The following is a 20,217-nucleotide window of genomic DNA, read 5'->3' as shown; positions in this document are numbered from 1 at the left end:
GATATGAGCTTCCACGTAGAATACGAGTACCTCTCCTAAGGGCAATGGTTCTGATGGGGCACGCCTTTTAGTCAGGGCTTCCTTAATATCTCTTCCCCTTCTGCATGGATGCAGGAGAGATCAGAATTTGGCCCATCATAGGCTATTCTTTCTTGCTCTATTTCTTGTTGGCTATTGTTAAAGAAATTCTCTCTTTTTTCATGCTTAAGATATTCTAGATATTGCACCTTTTATTTACCATGAAAGAGTTGTATTTCTTGTTACACGGAGCTATGCTGGGAGCCAATGTGTGAAAAGATTGACAATTATTGTAAGCATTTAATTAAAAAAAATCTGTGCCATTATCCAGTATTTCAATTCAAAGACTGGGAGTTTTGTCACAGTAAAAACTGAGTAGTGACTTCACCTTTTCACCCAATGAGTAATAAATAATAAATAATAATAATGGAATAAAAATAATTCCCTCTTGGAGAAAAACATTAATGATGCTTCCTCTCTGTGCATCCATTTATCTGTCTGTAAAATGCACAGAATAATATCCACCTCTCTGTGGAGGTTTAGTTAATAGTATGTAAAGTGCTTTGAGATCGTTGGATAGAAATCCTTATATGTAAAAGTATTTAATATTATACTCATATGCCCATGCAAAATAAAATGCAAATAAGACTTTTCCTCAACCCTGAAGTAAACATACATTCAGTATTAATATTCGCTCGTACAAGGCTTTCTAAGATGGAAATATTGACTTTCAAGGCACAGTAGGTATGAAATGCACTCAGATCACCATTTTCTCAGTAATCAGGTTTACCTCAGCTGTAACTTTTGGCCATGACATCTTTTTCCAGAAATGCTGCCTTATCAAAATTCTTAGGACAGTGGAGCCTTATGGAATTATGCTGGACTAGGAAAATAGCTTCCTGTGGCAGTCAAAAATCAATTTGTTCCCGTGATTGACACATTGTCCTACACTACAGCCAACTCTTTCTAATACTAGTACCATCTGTGGTTTGATTACGATCAATAGATATTGTGATATACCTTTGAAAAGTGCTATTTGATTACTTTTGCAAGATGGCAATACAAAAATGTCTTTTAATTCAGAACATTATAATATGGACCGAGAAGCTGGTAGATAAATTATTAGAATACAGCCTTTGCACTGATAAACTTTTGAACTTTCCTTGAACTTGCATATTAAGAATAGGCAGTTTTTCCAAGAGGAAAATTCACTAGACAACCTACAATTTTTCTTTCACATATTTAAGGGAGATGTTCGATCTGGTAAGGAAATAATAGTAATTTATGTCTTTGATAATTGAGAAGGATTATAGTTCTATACACAGAAAAGAGCAGCCATCACCTGGCCTCTGTGAGTCACAGCCTCATTAAAGAAGTAGATTCCACCTTAACCAGATGAAACAATATTTTGGGGGAGGACAAGGCAAGGGGGAATCTCCATCTCTCTGTAAAATGAACACATCACTAGCACCCTCTTGCTCTCTCATATATTAAAACTTGGACCAAAATTATTAAATCCTTCTTATTCTTCATCCCCTATCCTTAAAAAAATCAGAGGATCATCCTTCTCCAAGCATGCATACAGGTAACAGACTCTGGAGACAACCATCCTAATAGTAATAAACCTGCCTTGGTCAATCCACAGAGGCTTGCAGTTTTCTGTCCAGATGCTGTCCAGCAATCAACACTAAGCTGAGTGGTATAGATTAGAGGCTACTATATAGCTCACTGATCAGTTAGAAATGTGTATTTTTGAACATTTAACCTACTGCCAGAAAGAGTTTAACTCAATAAATAGTATTAGTTTACAGAATACAAGGCCCACATCACTCAGGGCTGGATTGTCCTTCCTGAGGTAAAACCCATAGTAGTGGGTAAGTGGGAAGACAAAGCAGCAAGGTTTGGCTTGCCATAACTTCCTCCACATCAGCCCAGTGGGGTGAGGAGAAGCTCGTGCCCTCTTGCCTCCCACCCAGAATGAGCTGAATGCCTCCTCCCCCAGTGGAATGAGCCCCACAAACCCCACAACCCTGGGATCTGAAAGACAGCATTATTCATGTGGAGACCTGTGCCTCTGGAGCTATGGAGTGCCCCATCCCTTTGTTACTAAGCTGTACAGATCCAATGAAATCATGCTGCTAAGGGTTCCACTGTCTGCCACTGTCCCAGGGCCCACTTTAAACAGGGACCCCACTGCAGAGAGAGCTCTGTGAGAATGGTAATGCAGCCCCGGTTACCTCCCGGAGGCTGGTGGTGATGATGTGGGCCTCATTGGCTTTGCCTCTCCCAACAAGGGGTTGCCTACTGTCTGCCCACCCTCACCTAGTCCCCGTTCCTTTGCTTCTGATGGATCCCAACCATGCAACATGCTTTGTCAGGCCCTGAGGTAGGGAAAGGTGTAGTTATAAAGGTGACAAACATACACATGTGGGAAGGTGGAGCTCTACAGTCAGAGCCACCTCCATTTGCACAGGGCAAAATCTAGTCAACTTTCCTCAGGCCTCACTTAGGTAAACTCCCTGAATGAAAACAGTGGGAATCTACCTGACTGAAACAAAACTGAAGGAGGACCGCAGGGTTTGAACCCAGATGATTATGCATTACTGATCTTGCTGCCATGGCACTCAACAACCTGGCACTATGGTACTGATCCCTTGTGCAAAACTCACTCACCAGGGTTTGGGTTGTATGTTGCAGAGTACACAAGAGGCCTCATTTGATTCCCAGTATTGTGTTCATATTGAGTAGAAGCATATTGATCCAAAACTCTTCTCAGCCCTCCCACACAGACCCCTCTCTCTATTCCCTCTGCTCTGTCTCTCCCCACAATCTTGTTACTCATGGTGTGAGAGCCTTCTCCTCTGTAGCTTCCAATCTGGAATAGTCTTTCTAGAACACTCAGCCTTGTTGACTTTCTCTCTCTCATCAAATCTCATCTGAAACATGTCTTTTTCTCCCTGTGCATCTTTGCTATTCTTTCATTTCGTGTTTGTGTTCTCTCTAACAGCCTTCTTTGATTTATGTCCTTGCAGTGAGGGAGTATAATACCAAGCAGATAAAGTTAGGTGCATATGATATTCATAAAAAATAACACAGGTAACATCCCCATTCACCACAGCTGTCCAGACCAAAGAATTGGAGATATTTTGACTACACAGTAGAGTGGGTCAGAAATTTTCTAGCTTAACAGTTCTCTGTTAGAAAATGCTGATTTAATGGAATTTAAATGTTATATGGGAACATCATATATGTATAATATATAAAATAAGATATCTAAAGTTGAGTCAATAAAATGAAAACAAAACATTTCAAATGAGTTTGAAATGAAATTTATGATAAAGCCAAAATGTCATTATGATTTTTCCTCAATTAAATTTCAGAATATCATTCTTCAGGAAATTTTGATTTTTTTCATTCCAATTCAGAATTTAAAAAAATGTGAAATTTTGGAATTTTCTGCAGAATGGGAATGCCAGGTTCCGACCAGCTCTACTGCACAGCAAGTAGTTTGAGGCAAAAACAGAAAAAAGGAGTATTCTTTGTGTGGCAGCTGAGATGCAAAGGCTCACAGCAACACTGTGGTCTGGCAACAGTGAGGACGAGAGAGAGAGAGAGAGAGAGAGACCTGTAAAAAGACCAGTGTGAGTCAAGTCTATTAGGTTTTATTTTCCAATTTATAAAATATTGCAGTAAGAGGTTGTTCACATATGGGGTCTGCCCCACAAAACACCTCTCACAGATCACATAGTATTGACATCCATCTCCCTTACTCTCTTTTCCATCTTCTGTGAGAATGTCCCCTCCCTCATTCTTTGCCCTGAGGAAATCAGGATTAAGACGTTACTTTCTGCCACCTTTGAATTGTCCCAACCCCAAAAGTCTTTTCCCTTTAGCAATATCATACTGACTCACTAATTGCAATATGCACTTTAGATGCAAATTTTAATGATTAGATTAAAATTAGTTTCTCCTGGAAGGTGAACAGCAACATCCCCTGAAACAAAAATAATGTGTTTAGAGCTGATCGATAGCTTGTGGGAAAGCTATGGTAAATTGGGTATCTACCTTATCATACACACTTGCAAACTTTTTATATACAAACTTTTCAAGATAAAAATATGCTAGGGGAGCAATAAAACTATGGTAAGTCTGGTATGTGATAGTGATAGAACTTACCAGACTGCATGGAAAATAAATCTAATTACTAGAAAATTTATCGCTCAAGCCAATTGGTTTTTACTAAAGCTATGTGAGGCTCATGAATTTCAGTTCCTATCAGCACATGCAATTTTGGGTTTCATTAGAAAAGCTTTTCATATCTCTAGTTCTTACACCCAGTGCAGAAGATGGTTGGTGGGTGACAACTCAGAAGAAGCTGATCACTGATGGAAATTGAACAATTGCTTTCACAGGAGCAAATTACCTGTCCAATTCTGTACACTCAAAAGTTGAGTGCAAACATACAAGATTGTGGGTGCTTTCTCAAACCAAATATTTACAAGTACATGCTAGCAATCCGGGGTACTAAATAAGGCATTGGGAAATAATGTAGCTTCTTCATATATTATGAAACATGAGTCAGTGACTAGGATACCAGACTGGAAAACTGTCAGCTTTGCCATTAGCTTGCGCTATAACCTCGGCCATGTACTTCCACCAGAAGTTTCAGCTGAAGCCCAGAGAGATTAAGGCCACCATGTGGATGACAGAAGTTAGGTTCTTAACTCCATATTTAGGAAATATTAAATTAAAGGGAGGTAAGAGGTCCACAGTACCTCTGAAAAGCAGGCCACTTGTTCATAAGCTTAAAATATGCTTGAGGTGCCAAGCTTTAAGCTCCCTAGTTTGAAAGGCTGTGATGGAGTTTTCTAATCCAAGAAATGGATATAATATATCCAATAATAACATTGTAAAGCATATTGAAATCTATGGATGAAAAGTGCTCATATGACATACCTTACTCTATATGCTTTATAAAGTGCTGCATACATTTGAACCACTACATAAATAGATCATAATAAATAAAATAAAATAATAATAATAATAATAATAATAATAATATAAGAAAATTCTGTGGGTTGCTGTCTTTCAATCATGATCATCCCTATACTGTTGAAATGGCCCTCTGTACCATGAGACAGCAATAATGAATAAGTTCCATGACACTACACAATGCAAGATAACTTCTTAACTATCTGATCAGTCCAATACTTGTTTTAAAAGCCAATGGATCTCCTGCATCCTCTGAGTGATTGTTCCTACTACTGCACAATGAGTTAGATCAGCACTCTAAATCCAATTTCTTGTGCTCCATTACAATGTATGGAAGATCTGGTACTGAAACCCACAAAGATATTGTGGAAACCTTTTAAAAGTAGAAATGGAATAGATACCCTTGTGACTGATGTTTCCTGCAGTTGATTAATCTGTTAAAACCAGGCGTTCTCTAGAGGATTTCTTTAATTATGATAGTGCCATTACAACCATTCACTTAGCTTAGGGTTTTCACTTTAGAATGGACTTCCCTGATGACTTTTACGGATCTCTTTTAATGTAGCTTGTTCAGAGGGCAGGCCAATTTAAGTTATTTATCCCTTTTTTACACTATAGTAGAGAAAACATAATATAAAACGGAGATACATTCCTCTATCTCCAAAAGCCATGATATAGAGCAGGGGTAGGCAACCTATGGCACGAGTGCCAAAGGCGGCACACGAGCTGATTTTCAGCAGCACTCACACTGCCCAGGTCCTGGCCACCGGTCTGGGGGGTTCTGCATTTTAATTTAAATTTAAATGAAGCTTCTTAAACATTTTAAAAACTTTATTTACTTTACATACAACAATAGTTTAGTTATATATTATAGAATTGTAGAAAGAGACCTTCTACTAACATTAAAATGTATTGCTGGCACGCAAAACCTTAAATTAGAGTGAATAAATGAAGACTCGGCACACCACTTCTGAAAGGTTGCCAACCCCTGATATAGAGAGAGAATGTAGCAAGAAGTTTTGATGACCAGCTAGTCTAATGGTTAAGTCATGGCCCCAGGGGTGGCTCTAGACACCAGCGCGCCAAGCAGGCGCTTGGGGCGGCCGTTTCCCGGGGGGGCGGCATTTGGCTCCGGTGGAGCTCCCGCCGGCATGCCTGCGGCAGGTCCACCGGAGCCTGGGACGAGCGGACCTGCTGCAGGCATGACTGCGGCGGGTCCCGCTTCCGCGGCTCGGTTGAGCTCCTGCAGGCATGACTGCGGCAGGTCCGCTCGTCCCGGGCTCCGGTGGACCTGCCGCAGGCATGCCGGCAGGAGCTCAACCGGAGCCGCGGGAAGAGGGGACCCGCCGCGGGACCGGGGAAGGGCGGCGCAGCGCTCCGCGCTGCTTGGGGCAGCCCGATTTCTAGAGCCGCCCCTGCATGGCCCTATAATATCTGCCAACCTAGTCGTCCCACAAGGGCCATGACTGTGGAATCAATCACCCCTGTGTTCTCTGATTGCTCCCTCCACAGGTTCAGTCACTACAGAGAAGCAAGCATGGGGCAAGGTAGGGGGACCCAGGCCCACCCCTCCATCAAAGCATCTGATCCAGTTATTAAATTACCCCAAATTATGTTTTATCCTGGGTCACTTCATATCAGTCTGAATGTTCTCAGTTTGAGGTATGGTCACTGACTTAGTAGGCTTTCCTCAGTCTCTGACTGAAAAGAACACTAGCTCTTTTAGGGCGTTCAGCTCCCAGAGGGGAGTGGAAGGACCCAAATACCTGCTGCTAGCACAGCCTTTACAAAGCTGTAGCGACTCCTCACATAGCTCTCAGCACCAGTCTTTGCTTTGTGGTTCCACATGCATCTCATTCCTCCCTTTTTCTGGACTTCCAGTGACCTTTCAAACTTTTCTTCCACTGGGAACATATTGAGGGGCAGGACTTCCCTAGCCCAGTATAGCCCTACTCCCAGCCCTGGCTTAGTGTAGGGCCTGTAGACCTTATCACAGGGACCAATATATAAAGACCCAGGAACACTATACTGTGTAAAATCAAAAGCGGAACAACATAAACCCAATATAAAGATAAATCAAATAAAAAAGATTTACCCCCCATAAAAAACTTTCAAAGCTAATCTAAGTATGTAGGGCCACTTATGCAAAACAATGGAACTACTTAAAGTTAAACACATGCTTAAGTGCTTTGTTGGATTGGGAATGGAGTTCTCAGTAGCTTGCAAGGTCAAGCCCTAAGTAGAGAAGGAAAACTCTCCCCAAAACATGTCTCAGGCAGAGCTAGGCAAGCACTATGAAAATCCTTCCATTAATATTTGTTCATTTGCTTCAGTTCTGTTTATGGTCTTTGTGTGTCCACTTCCTGGGAATATTCTAGTAAATGACTTTCCTATCAGGAATACTTGTTGAAAAATTAATATTCTAGTATGTTTGCATGAAGCAAGTTTTGAATTTGCAATTGTGAATATTTGTACTAGACTCCTGATTCCAATAGTTAAGCTCATACTGACAGGTAACAAAAACACACCACATGACTTATATATCCAATTAAGACAGCTCATGCTTTGAATATTGAAATCAAATGGCTCATGAACAATTTTCACACCATGAATTATTTCACAAATTATTTGGTGAATTGTTCTGAAAAGCTAAAAATGAGAAAATTAATGATTTGTTCATGCACAATTTGGAAACAGAAAAAGAGGTTAAATTTGTCAATAAATTATGCATTACAAATTATTTGTTCGGATGATCTGATTCTTCCAACTGTTAACTAATTTTCAGAGCTTTCCTCTAAGTCGTCTCGAAAGTGAATGTCACTTCAGACAGTTCTGCATGACAGATATGGGCTCCAGGATCTCCACTCCCACTTTAAAGCTCCCCACTGAGCTGAAGGCCCACTCATTGCAGCTCCACACTTCCCCACTGTGACGGAATGCACCTTTTATTCCCACCCTCCATGCTATTGTGATAATCTTTGTACAAAGTATGCCTTGTAAAGTATCATTTGAAAACTCATAATTTGCAGGTCAGTATTGTCCTGATAAAATATGTGTGGCAACGTTGTGTGTGCAGTTATAAGAATGGTGTTCAAAATTTACGTCGCTCCAAACTGGTCAAACAGCTCTGTCTTGAACAAAGGCATTTATGTTTGCCTTAATTTGCATTTAAGCAGTAAACCGAGTCATTAAGAAGGAAGGGAAAACAAAGGAAGGTCAAACAGGTGAAAAATAAACAGCAAGGAATATGCTTCCAGACAGACGCTTTGTCTCCTAGTTCCCAGCTGGAAATGTTTTTCAAAACAGGAACTGAAACTATAAAAAGAAGGGGCAAACACGCCAAGACACCCCTGTCTCTCTCCCTGCCCATCATATTCTCTGCACCTGAGAAGACAAAAGGAAACAGCCATTGGACTTTGGGGGAGGGATCTTGACCTGAAGAGTTTGGTCAGTGACCTTGGTGGAAGCATGTGATGACAAATTTTGCTCGAATCTAATATAGTTTGTTAAGTTAGGCACTAGTAAGTTTTATCTTTATTTTTCTTGTACCCATTTCTCACTTCTATGCCGCATTACTTGTATTCACTTAAAATCTCTCTCTTTGTAGTTAATAAACTTGTTTTATTATTTTAGCTAATCCAGTGTGTTTAAATTAGTATCTGGGTAACTCCATTTAAGGCAATAAACTGGCATATAATTTCCTTAAAGGAACAACAGAAGTGATATATTTGTACTGTCCAGGAGAGGGCTGGGCAGTACAGGACATACCTTTCTGAAGGAAAATCGGGGACTGGAGGGTGTGTTGGGATCATCCTGCAGTATAACCAAGGCTGGTGAGAACCGGGGTGTAACTGGCAGGTTGCAGTTACACATAGACACTCAGGCTGTGGCTTGCATGCTGGAAGGCTGTTTTGTGAGTGGCCCAGGTGGGAGCTACTTCAACAAGGCATTGTAAGGCACCCAAGATTGCAGAGTAAAGGTGACACGGCACCCCACTGGTCTGAGTTGTGCACTGGTACCTCACACCCACCATTGACCATTTTGCTCAGTTCCACCAAAGGCTCAGCTTGAAGAAGGTGTGGGGTCAGCATCCAGGACTGCGAGAAAGGGGGTCAGAGGGTGCAGGCAACTGCCCTGGAGCTGACTCTGCATCTCATATAAGCAGCACTTCCTTGGAGCTGACTGGAGATTTGGGAGTGGAGGAAGCAAGTAGCTGCAGTGGAGTGGAACAATAGGAGGAGAGAGCAATATTCTCCTCTTCATTATCTTCCCCTTTTGTACCTCTGGGTTGTAGGCTGCCTTCTTTCAAGCAGTCTGGATTGATATTTTGTGGGGAGATTTTGTCCATCTCTGTAGAACCCACCTTGTGTTTGAGACCCCATGGCTGAGAATCACTGGTCTGTTTCATTCACCTTGCAGGAATGCATCCAATTACCACACCATCCCTTAGATGTCATCTTTATAACATCTGAGGTAGAGATCCTTGCTGTGTCACCAACACTGCAAAGATTTTTGCAGGCTGGTATATACCAGATATAGACCTTTCAATACATCGATATTTTGATAACATTCTTCTTGCCAATAGCAATCTGCAGAGGCTGTGCTATGTTCCTAAGCTCACTGAAGCATACTGCCTTAAAAGACACCTGTTTTGTGCCCAACACCACCACTCTGTAATTATAGAGGTTTTTTTTAACAGCCTTGTCTTTTTATGACAGCTCTAAACTAGTTTCATGAATATAACCACATAAAATGGGACAGTTTGTTGGTGAGTAGGGGTCCTGAGAGCAGAACAACAATTGGGTTTTAGAAAAAACATACACGCTTCACCAGCCAAGTAAAAACACTTAGTAAAAAATATCCATAAAACCCAACAAGCCGTGTTGCACAAGGTGAAATATAGCTCCTTTCAACATATAATTATATGCTGGGCAACTCTGCCCTTCACAGATAAAACATCAAGGACATTGACTAAGGCAACCACCAAGGTATTGACACAGTATATTAGGCCTAGGCAAATAATCTATGAGGATTTCTCTTCCCCGTCAGTTAGATAGTAACTTCCCCATCTATCCTGCCAGTCAGTGCACACAGTTTAAAAATGAATGACTAAATAGCTTCAGGGAGTTCAAAGGGTCAAATTCCCTAGCAGGTTGGCATTCGACTGATGATGCTACTAACTTAGGCTAGAATCCTACTTGTTATCTCAGAATGACTAAGCAGGCTAAGTAAATCAGTAAGTAGTATGAGGAAGTCGGGGTGGGGTGGGGGAGAGGTAGTACTGACTGCTTGCTTGATCCACAGAATAGGAAGGCTACAAATGTTTGCAAGACAGGTGTATAGGGTAAATAAAATCAAGTTAGTTATTTGTCTTCTTAGGGGACCCTTGGCCTCAGTGTCAGTTAATTCAATTGTATCTGCAACATTTAACCTGACCACATGTGAGTTTCTCTTCGTGCGTGTTAGCATCTTGCAGCTATCCATAGCCCTTTTTAAACTGGATAAACTTAACTTCCTGCCATGACTGCCATTCAACAGCAGCAGGGCACATTTGCTGGAGTTGTTTTCTTCCTTCCTAGCTCCCACTGCTGCTCTGTTTAGACTGTTTTCCTCCTCTGTTCGCTCTGTGCTGATGCTTCTCAGCGGAGATAGGCAGGGAGGCAGGCTGGAAACTGGACAAGCTCTCCTGCTGCAAGCAAACAATATATTTGGCCTTCCATTATCTCCTCCATCCAGCATGGGAAGGAATCCAAAACAAAATGATTTAGCTTCCGGGGACAACAAAGTAAAATAATAAATAGTGAAATACAATAACACCTGTTGCTAATACTGAGTTAAATGCTGACCACACTCTGTCGGTGCAGAGCCCATGGAGAATTCAAGTGACTCCTCAGGAGGGAAGGGTCCCTTCAGTGGCTGTGGAGCTGCTGTGCTGCTGCCAAGCTCCACCTCCTCATACTGGGGCAGTCACAGATTCCACCACCATCCAATATACTAATGGGAGAGGTGTTGCTGGGACGAGCACTGAAGATGTCAGGGTCTCCCCGTCAGTCATTGCTGGGAGACAGAGTTCTCCCAGCTAACTGACAGGCAAGGAGACAGCAAGAGAGCTGTGCATCCCACCTCCCAAACCACTGAAATAGCTGACAGCTCTGAGCTGGCAGCCAGAAATCACACCAAGTCCCTGACCTACCACCACTGGCATTAAGGGGGAGGAAGAGCAGCACAGGCCCCTCAACCCAGCCAGATTTCACTCCCAAACTCCAGTTTCCTGAGGACCATAGTCCTTGTGAGTGAGTCACAGAGAAGCAGGATCTGCAGCAGGCCAGAGGAAGGGCTAAGAAGCAAATTTGTGCGAGCTGCCTGATCTTTTCAGGGCCTCTGCACGTTCTGCCTGTGCACCAACTGAGCAGCAGCTTTTCACTCTTACTGCACTGGCCAGACTGTCCTCAGCATTGGTCAGGCAGGTGCAGAGTTCTCCTACGTTGGAGTAAAGGGCTTCTCTGCACCTCAGGGTTTTGCCTGATAATAATGAAATAAAGAAACTTCCCCTATGGTTGTTTTCTCCCTGACTCTTTAGTACAGGGTTTATTGTACCTTCCTCTGATGCATCTGGTACTGGCCATTGTTACAGACAGGATCCTGGACTTGATGGACAACTGGTCCGATCTGGTAGGATCCTGAAGTCGGTGGATCCAGTATGGAAATTTCTGCATCCCTAAGAAAATCATCCTAGCAAGTGAGATAATATTTAGACATCTGTGTGTGTATTGGAGAATAGGATGTATTTTGCAAGTTGAAGAAGACTCTAGGGAACTGAACAGTTGTTGTCTGTGCTGCACACACTGAGCCAGTGCAAATCTGCAGCTAACTGGCTGCCAATAAAAAGTAGAGCAGATAGCCAAACAGATTTATAGTAAATTCAATATAGCTCACTCTACTCAGTATATGCAGGTTGTCTAGACAAGTGGATAACCAAGCAAAAGCCTTTTTCAAAACAAAAGACCCGATCCTGATTGGTGCCAACCACTCACAGTTTCCTTTTAAGACAATGGGACATGCAGGCACTCAGTTCCTCTCCGGATTTGCCTCAGCACTTTATGATTTGTGCTGTCACTTAAGCCACTCTGAAAGTTGGCAAATGTAGATGTTTTCCAAAACTGATTGTGCTTCTCTCCCTTGTCTACTAGCTTCTCCCCTTGGCCCCTCTGCTGTTTCCTCGTTGACTTAAATCCCTCTCTGCAGCTTCTCGAGTATATCACTGTGGTCAGGACCAGATTTAGGAGCAGGCAACCACCTGGGATGCCAGGCTTGGGGGGCTCTGGGCTCGGGTTGCTATCTTTGTTAGTGACAAAAGGGAAAATAGAATGTTTGAAGTAAAATGTTTCAGGTATTCTGTTTGTGGATTCATTTTTCACTAACCTCTTAGAATGTAGAATCTCATGGAACCTTTGTAGAATCTCATGGAACCTTCCAGACTTTATGAGATCTACATTTTCCTTGAAACTCCTAGAATGTCAGCCATGCCCTCACAGGTATCTGGGCCGGGTGGAGGGGGGGCATCACCAGTCAGCCAGTGAGATATAAGAATGAAGTGGGAGCTCTGCTGCGATATTGTGAACCTTGTTTTATTGTGTATTTGTGAAAGTTTACTTGTTTTTAAGACTTGAAGAGTGTAAGTAGCAACTAATAATGACATATTTAATGAGATGCCAGAGATACCTATCAAACCCCTATCTATGCAACAACATAAAAGAAATACTGTTAAGTGTTTTGCCATGCTTAACATAATGTTAGATAACTTTCTAAGAATGAGGAACGTAGGAATGGAAATGTGAAGAAAGGGATGGAGAATCATCCAGTTTTCCTGGTGGCGTAAAGGAGAGTGATGATAAAGAAGAATGTGGCTCATATGAAAAGGAGAATAATGAAAAAGAAAAATCTGGTTTACATGAAAAGGAGAAAAACAATAAAGAAGACTCAGCCTCACATGATGACAAACGGCAATGATAAAAATTGCACACCACAAATCGATACATCAGATCCTGCTTTATGGCTGGTGATCCTAAATTCTGCCAATATTGATTGTACAATTTTGAATGGGATGGACGAAAATCTAGGATTTTTCTAGAAAATGACACTTCTCAAAGTCACACTGTGAAAGAGTGCTTGAGAATGGTGAGAAACTGAATCGGCGTTGGCTAGTTTCTTTGAAATCAACTGACGTCGTGTTCTGGTTTTGTTGCAAAATATTTGACAAGAATGCCAAATCACTGCTTGTGCTTTCCAGATACAATTAATGACATAACTTAGCTGATGCTCTAAAGCAACATGAAAAGTCAGTTGGCTATTTTACAGCCTACTCCAAATGAATGGAGGTCAAGTCCAGGCTCAGCTGAATAAATACAGACACACAGAAAACCAGCACATTATTAATGTAGAAACCCAGCATTGGAGGAATGTGCTCAAGCATCTAATTTCAATTACTCTCTTCCTTGCCAAATAAGAATAATTTGGCTTTCTGGAACTCATCAGATAAGTTGTTCACTGAACATAATGTTAATTTTCTCGGTATGGTAGAGGTCCTTGTGAAATAGGAAAATGAGTGAGCACCTACACTGAGTAGTTCGTAAAGAAACTATGGACCATTACTGCAGCAAAACAATTCAAAATGAATTGGTTGACCTTATGGAAAGGAAAGCGCTTGATAACATATTGATGCAGCTTGGCAAAGCTAAGTACAAGGCTGTAATAATGGCCTGCACTCCCAACATTAGTCACAATGAAAAGGTGTCATTTACAGTAAGATTTGTTGATGACAAGGATGGCTGTACTCAAGTAAAGAAACACTATCTGTTTCCAGTTTGTGGATGACTACTGGAAAATGCCTAAAAACTGTTTATGAATGTTTTGAATGAGAATAAAATAAAGCTTTAGGACTGCTGCAGCCAAGGCTATGACAATGGTGCGAACGTGAAGGGAAGAAACAGTAACATCCAGGCAAGGATCCTTGCACTGAATCCAAGAGCTTTTTATGTGCCTTGTGGCTGCCATTCCCTCCACCTGGTTGTGTCAGATACAGAAACATCTTCTTTAGATTCAGTATCTCTCTTTGGAGCACCGCAAAGGATATACGTCCTGTTGTCAGCATCAGTTATCAGGTGGAAGATCCTCACGGCCAATGTTACAAATCTAACTGTGAAGCCACTAAGTGACGCTCACTGGGAGAGCTGCATTGACAGCATAAAGCCAGTGAGGTACCAAGTGACTGACGTTTACAACGCCCCGATGGAACGGATGTAGTCGAGTAAAGCCGAGGCTGGAATCTGACCCGAGGTGCAAAGCCTGGCAATCCAGATCACTGACTTCAAATTTCTGGTCTCAGTTGTGGTTAGGCACAATATCCTGTTCCACGTAAACATTGTAAACATGGCATTACAAACTCAATCGATAGACATCACGACCGCTAGTACTTTGATGAAAAGTTGTCTTATTTTCATTCTGGCCTCCAGAGAAAATGGATTTGAAGATGCCATCAGAGCTGGCGAAGAAATGGCAGAAAACTTAGGAGTTGAGCCTCTCTTTAAGGAAACTCAGATTCATCAGAGGAAGAGACAGTTTTTCTTACTAATATTCTTTAGAGAGATACAGTGAATATATTAAAAGAGTCATCCTCATCACGGACATTCCCAATGCAGAAGAAAGGCAGAGACTGCCTTCTTTGTTGTGTACTGTGTAGTTCCCAGCATATTGTCAGCATTTAACAAACAATATGAAATAATGATCAATAATAAAGGGAAAGGGCCCAATCCTACCCCCATTAAAGTCAAGAGGAATTTTACCTTTGTTTTAATGGGAACAGAACTAGGATTAAACAGTTTACATAAAAAAGCAAAATATTAATGATCTTTGAACTTTATTTAACAAATCTCTAAAAGTTACCAATACTTTCAAATCATTGATCTTCCGATGTGAGCCCTTGTCTCTAGCACCTAAGAATGTTGCACTGCAGATGAATTTCCAACATGCTTTTATTAAGGTGTAATGAACATTCCTTATGTCAATATTATGTGCTTTCTGAAAAGTCAGAGATTTGTAAAAGGTAATATTGCTATTGGTATGATATTTAGTAATATTATCAACTGGTGGCCATTTCTGCAGCAATATTTTATAACACAGAATGTTAACACACAACTTATGTTCTATATAATCTCTCACCATCACTGAAATGCAGCATCGTCTAGGATGGACTGGAGCAGGCAGTTTATACAAACATTTCAGACAAGAATATTCTAACCCACCTAGTGTTACAAATTCATAACCACTTCTAACGTGTCTTTTTGTATTAGTGGTGTCATTCTGTGAGCAATTTAAGCAAGACTAAAAATCTAACATTAAACTGAGCAATTCGTATCCTAACTGAATATACAATGACATGTCTTGAGGTAACATCGATAGCAACTATTATATTAGCAGTTAATTAATTTATACAACGGTGCTCTAAAAGGCCCATTTGATATTTAATTGCATGGATCATTATAGTTCTACTAAAAGGACCTAGCAACGGGCTACATTTCTTAAAGCCCATTGAGTTAAGGTTAAGATTAGGGTGATTCAGAGGACTGGTAATGAATCTTCACAGTTCAAATCCAGCCCATGCTCTTGATCATCTCAATTCATTTCCTAGCTGATAACTATGTTTGTCACACCTGGTACCTTTGTTGTTTAGTGGAGGTCAAGAGTTGAATGGGCACAGAGACTCTGCTATCTTCTGTCCACCAATGAGTGGTCCCTCCAGGTCAGTGCTAAGGTACAGTATTGGGTGGCTTGGATTTTCGCTAATAATCGGTGCCTGTTCTGTGCATTAATAGAGGATGTCAGGCTCCAGGGCTGCCAATCCAGCATATTTCACCAGAAATTCACTTAAATAATTAAATATTGTTCTACTGCATACAGTATGCAATAAGAACCCCCCTCCACACACACAAAACTTTGATCTCCCTCCTGATATGGAAATCTCTTGTCATCTTGCTCTATATAGTCAAATTGGCATATCATGTTAAATCTTACCTAGCAGCTGATGTTAAATTAAAATATACTAAAGAGATAATGGCTAGCAATACAGTTGTTTCCTCAATCCACACAACAACTTGTTTAAAAACAAAATAAATATTAAGTGATTTTGCAAACCTGTAATCTTCAGTTGCTGGAGCATCTTTGTACTTTACTTCTTCAAAGCCAAAATTGTCACTTGCATAATATTTCTGACTGAAAAAAATGCAGTTTCAATTTTCATATGTTCTAGCAATGTACAGAAAGATCTCATTTCTTGTCATGTTGTATGCTGTCCCAGAACCAATAAATATTTTATGCATTTAATGCATTTATCAACCGCGCTGTATAAAAAGTACAGAAGATCCTGTGCTGTGGTGTCAAAGACATCTCATGTATTAAGGGAATCTGAGCAACCTCTTGGGTGCTTGTCCACCATGAAATTTAACTTTACATCTTATCCATCAAGCGAGTGAGAAGTGACAACATTTCTCTGATCTCTAAGGTAACTGCACACTGGTTTTGGTGGTAGAAATGCAATTCTGTTAAAGGTTATATAGTGTATACTTTGTCAAACTGAATTTTCAAGGAAATGTCTCTCATCTCAAGAAAACATGAGGAAGTAATTAAGAATGTAGTTTAAGTTTATGTTGACTTTCAAGGGCATTCTGCAAGGCCTATCTCCCAGACTGTGTTCCCAAGTGTTGGAGGGGATTAAGGAGGGCATAAAGTGATGAAAAGGGGGTGATTTTATGTTTCATTCAACTGATTAAGGCATTATTATTTAGCAGAAATGTCCGCAATTCAGAATACAAGATTCCTGCTGTGGTCTTTGTGAGCATGAGAGGCTATATACCACAAAGAGACTCAGCACTCCATGGCTGCCTGATGCCCTAATGAGTCTGATTGGAACTTCAGAGCTTTCACCACCAATTCATTAGGAATACCATTGTTCCCCATGAACTTCTTTTTCCCCCATGTTCTGTGCCACTTCAATATTGTTTGCAGACATGCAGGCTCTCATGAGGATGCTCAATTGTCTCAGACAAATATAGTGCCTTGGTTTGTCCACTAGAGGGCCCTGGAGAGCAAAATGGGGTACACCCTCCCTCATAGATTGAAAGGATCACCCACCTGCAGCTCTCAATTTTCTTCACACAGAACAGCAAGAATTCTCTGAGACTGCGCCTGTCCTCATCTGGGTCACATATTAGCAATATCATGACACTGCCATCCAAGCCATCAAAATATTGTTTAAGTTGTTTCATGCAAAGTCAACACAGTCCCCAGGTAAATGCTGATTTCCTCTGTATCAAGTTTAGCTGGAAAACAAAACAATTAATTAAAATAGCAACACACAAGACCTAAACATTATTTATGCCTCTAATTAGCTCATTCTAGTGGGTATTTTAGTCCCTGTCTGGTCAGGACATTAATTATCTTCATAAATACAGCAAAAGTTAAATAATAAGCACCCAGGGCTACAGAACTACTGTAATGTTCAAGCTTAAATGAACATATAAATTTTATTAATGGAGACTTTATACAACTCCATATATTATAAATCAAACAAGAAACCTATTTCCATCTTTTAAGGTTGCGATGAAAAAGCTTTACCATTATTGAGAATAATTTTTATTAAGTTTAAAACTCCTTTTTTGCAGTAATGAGACTGTTATGGGGCTAATTTAATCTGGTTTGTCATGAGGCACCTCAGCTTGTTAAATAAGTTAATAAATGACTATGCATTAATCAAAGTGACAAAGCTATGAAGAGCAGAGGATGGGAGACAATTCTGGTGATAGTATTAATTAGTATTTAATTAGAAACTTAGGGGCCATAAATAAAAAAAATCATGGTACAGACATTTATGCAAATTGCTCTGAAGCTGTGGTGGAGTTAGATTTGCTTTAAAGAACCATCTCTTTTAATACATATACTGTAGACAATGGAGTTGTGCTACCATCACATGGATCGAAATGAGCTATTATATTGTTTTCAATTTGTTCCAATTACAGGCCTCTAAATGTAAATCACTCTTTTGACTCTCCTGATTGAAATGGAAGGTTTCTGAGATTTCTGATGAGAGTTCTTTTAAAAAAAAAAATAAGAGAGGGAGGGAGGGAGGAATTTAGAGTTTCTATGCTGCTGCTTTAATTAAGAAGTAGTGCTGCACAATTTTCTAAGAAACAATTGATGACATAATGGAGCAGTTGCAGTTCTATGCACAACAATGTCTTCTATTCATGAGGATGAACAGGGCTGGAGGTTTGTTAGTTTTTTTATATTATAGGTTTCATGTGTTGAGATTTTTTTTAAATATAATTATAGTCCTTTCACTTTTTCTCTCAATCAATTGCCCATTTCAAAATGGACAATTTCTGATAACCAAAGAGATAATGTATCATTCTGTTATGTGCTTTCCTAAGGAACATGGCTTTTTTCAGACTTTATTATTTGTTGCATTTATACAGAAAAGGTTATCCACAGTAAAACTGCTTTTTCTATTCAACAGTCTATCTCTGTCATGGCTCATTTATGTGTGAACATGACTCACTGAAACCAGCATTATCCACAACTGACAAGTGTCAGACCTACAGTTCAATCAGCCTCTTCCTTAAGATAATGCCGAGGGCTTGGTGTTTGAAGTAGTGGGACAATAAAGTGAAGAGAGACAATCAGGGTCAAATTGATCCAATTCCCTGTATATAAAAGGGATTCTGCCTAATAACACAGAGGGGTTTTTTGCTCTCCAAACACATTAGTTCTTAAATAGGGACTTGGCCTTCAAGGAAATCTGTGACTGACACAAAAATGCTAAAATTTGAAGGTGGTTTGTTTATCAGTTTCTTCTCAAGGCCTTATATTAAATGTATATATGTCAACCTAAAATACAGGCGTTTCAGTGTCAAATGTTTCAGTGATTTTCATGGGTCAGATGAGCCTAATGCTGACACAGAGATCACTTCCCTTTTTTTGTTTTATATTTAACAGATGATTTATACACGTTAATACAATTAAGAGATAAATAAATCAGAGGCAGCTCATTTCAGCGACACTCCAAATTCCCATTGCCAGTATAGCAAATCGAGTTCTTGAATACATTTCTTTATATTAAGTCTCCACAGTACACAGCAGTTAACACAAAGGTTCCCTCAAAATTATCAGCTGCTTCTTCAGTGCAATACATGTCAAGTCTGGAATTTAATACGATATTTTACTGAGCTTCCAGAAGATAAAAAAACTGAGCAGCAGTCACTAAAGACTCCGGAGAAACCCTGGTACCTTCAAGAACTAAGATACCAAACTTCTACACATTCCCCTTGCTCCATCCCCTAATTAATAAGCCTCACTAGCTGAACATGAAGATCCATCTTTTTATTTTGCAGGGCTAGCGACAGCTCTACAATTTTTGCTAGTCAGAAAGGTCTTTCTTCTATCAGCTAGTCAGCATATTGAATCAACCACAAAAGCAGATTTATTTTGGCCCAGATCCTCAAAGTATTTAGGTATCTACGATGGGAGTTAGGTACCTAAATATCTTTGAGAGTCTGTCCTTTCCCCCATTCTAAAGAATGAAGTGGCGAGCAGACCCAATTTGTATACCATAATCAATGAACTACGTCTTGGCAGATACTATGACCACTTTGCCACTTGCTCTGTTGACCTCAGTAAACACATGGGATCACATATTTGCTATCAGTGGGGTGTGGGGGTAGTTGGGGGGGGAGTAATCCATAGAGACTGATTGTGGATGAGGGTGTGTAGTTGTGATAACACCCTAGCAAAAACACTGTTTGGCTTAACTGGGTACATGGAAGAGATCACAGGACAACCACAGCCCATGCCAAACCAGACAGCATGTTCTCAGAGCTCACACCCAATGCAGATATTGTATCAAGATCAGTGGAACTGGAGTCAGAGGCCCATCTTCCCTGGCGAAACTGTTATTGAAGAGACACCAGGAAAACAGGGATACGAGGAGTCAGACTGGAAGCAACTCAGCCACATGGACAGAGCGGTGCACTGTGTTTAATAAAGTTCCATGTGTTCATCTTAACCGGCATTCAGCTCCTCTCTTTGCTAATGAAACAGGGTGGTCACAACTGAACGGTGAGTTCTCTGCAGTGCAGCAGCTGTCAACGTGAGCCATGG

General features: G+C 40.6%; 1 long non-coding RNA gene across 1 annotated transcript in view; it reads right to left on the bottom strand.

The window, feature by feature from the left end:
* Positions 1-16,200: 16,200 nt before the first annotated feature.
* LOC120407804 overlaps positions 16,201-20,217 on the bottom strand; it is a 58,302-nt gene continuing 54,285 nt past the window's right edge. Inside the window, exons 6-7 of the long non-coding RNA XR_005600263.1 lie at positions 17,197-17,384; positions 16,201-16,278 (exon numbers count right to left, since the gene is read on the bottom strand). This is a non-coding gene — a long non-coding RNA (uncharacterized LOC120407804). The remainder of the gene's footprint in view (positions 16,279-17,196; positions 17,385-20,217) is intronic.

The sequence above is a fragment of the Mauremys reevesii genome, linkage group 6 (genome assembly GCF_016161935.1).
Source record: "Mauremys reevesii isolate NIE-2019 linkage group 6, ASM1616193v1, whole genome shotgun sequence".
NCBI classification, from domain to species: Eukaryota; Metazoa; Chordata; order Testudines; family Geoemydidae; genus Mauremys; species Mauremys reevesii.
This window is presented reverse-complemented; position numbering and strand designations above follow the sequence as displayed.